The sequence below is a fragment of the Eucyclogobius newberryi genome, unplaced genomic scaffold (assembly GCF_026437365.1).
Source record: "Eucyclogobius newberryi isolate DKJ021-1_F unplaced genomic scaffold, fEucNew1.0.hap1 SCAF_19, whole genome shotgun sequence".
Lineage (NCBI taxonomy): Eukaryota > Metazoa > Chordata > Actinopteri > Gobiiformes > Gobiidae > Eucyclogobius > Eucyclogobius newberryi.
Window position 1 is genome coordinate 10,764,938 of NW_027315823.1, and position 1,596 is coordinate 10,766,533.

The window sequence follows — 1,596 nt, forward strand, 5'->3', positions numbered from 1 at the left end:
TCTAAGCCTAGGTATGTAACCATGCATGGACGGTCTCACACAGGTGCCTAATCTTTGGGCACTGAACTCATTATTACTGCAGTGCACATCCCCTCACTTTCAGACCCATACGTCCAGGTCGTGTAAGTGCATCTCTTTTCTCTCCACACTCCCAACCTGACTCTAATGGTGCTCTGAATTACATTAGAAAACACACCGTCGATGCTAATTGAATCTTCATCTTCCTCTGGCTCAATAGCCTATTATGCTGTTGATCAATGACATTCAGACTGTAGCCCAGCCAGGTCCATGTATCTCACAGGAGAGCACAGAAGGAGCTCTGCTCGTGCATTGTCCTTTCTTTCACCAGTCTTCTGTTCTGGATCGGTGAGGTATTTTAACAGTTAACAAGAATGTGTCCATTCTTGTTAACTGTCTCTTTGTACTACAGTAAACACAGCCTTTTAATGTGAATGTGAAAGGAAACGTGTGGGTAGCTGTCACTGGCACAAGTATTAAAGTGATATTCCATAAAATTGTCTTTTGAAATTTAAAAAAATGTCATCAACTGACGTAATTCAAGGAAAGGTTTTATTTAGATTAGAAAAAACAACGATTTAGGGAGGAGTTTAGAGCAAGTAAATAGGCATCTTTGTGTTTAGCTGTTCCACATCTGGATGATCGACGAGAGTTGACGGCTGTAACAGAGATAACAGTCTACTGTGAATGCCAAATAACAATTTCAAAGAGGTTGAAACCACTTTTTCTATCGATGACAACGAACTCGACAGTCAACGGGCCACTTCATAATATAATCGTGAGCAGGTAGAAAACATAAAAACAGAGGGTAGTTTCAGACTGTTCAATGCTTAAGCCAACGTGAAAAAGGATCAAATAATATCCCAAACTAATTTCCAGCAGAGGAGAAAAGCCTAGAAGACAATTTAATTTGCCTATATTGCCACAGCATAAAAATGACAAGCTCATTTTTAATATTAAAGAAATGGCGTAATACGTGATTATATTATTGGTGTCAAAAATACTTATTAAAGATGTTTGGAATGTAATTTTCAACATAATGGTGGTTTCACTTGTGCACTAGTTCTGATAAAGATCCATTCAAATGAAATCACGCCACACAAATTTGATTCTTGAAGCCTATCGATTAATATCTGACCAGACCTATCAATGTTTTTGAGAGCAACAGAGAGCCTATATTTTGTGTTTAATTTATTTAATAAACAAAATACTATGAAGATTATTTTGTGTTTTATTACGATTTTGTATATATTTTTTTACAATTCATTTTTTGTTTACATAATTTTTATTTTTTTACATCGAATATAGTAAAATATTCATTGTATCAAAATACGATTATGTTTTTTTTCTTTTTTATTAAATGTTTAAAAAAAAATCGTGATAAAAAACACAAAATAACCTTCATAAAATACTGTTAACAAATATGATTAATTGTTAATCAAAGCATCATATTCACAGAACATTTACACATTCGTTTCTGTTAGTACAGTACATAACAGATCCATGGTACAGTAGCGTAAAGCAGGATGATAACAAACACATCCTGACTACAAATCCCATGATTCCTTGCTCCGGGGG

The 1,596-nt window shown here is 34.8% G+C and overlaps 1 protein-coding gene across 1 annotated transcript in view; it reads left to right on the forward strand.

Moving 5' to 3' along the window:
- LOC140365355 (SH3 and cysteine-rich domain-containing protein 3-like) overlaps positions 1-1,596 on the forward strand; it is a 360,861-nt gene that overhangs the window by 161,295 nt on the left and 197,970 nt on the right. The gene's annotated exons all lie outside the window — the stretch shown is intronic.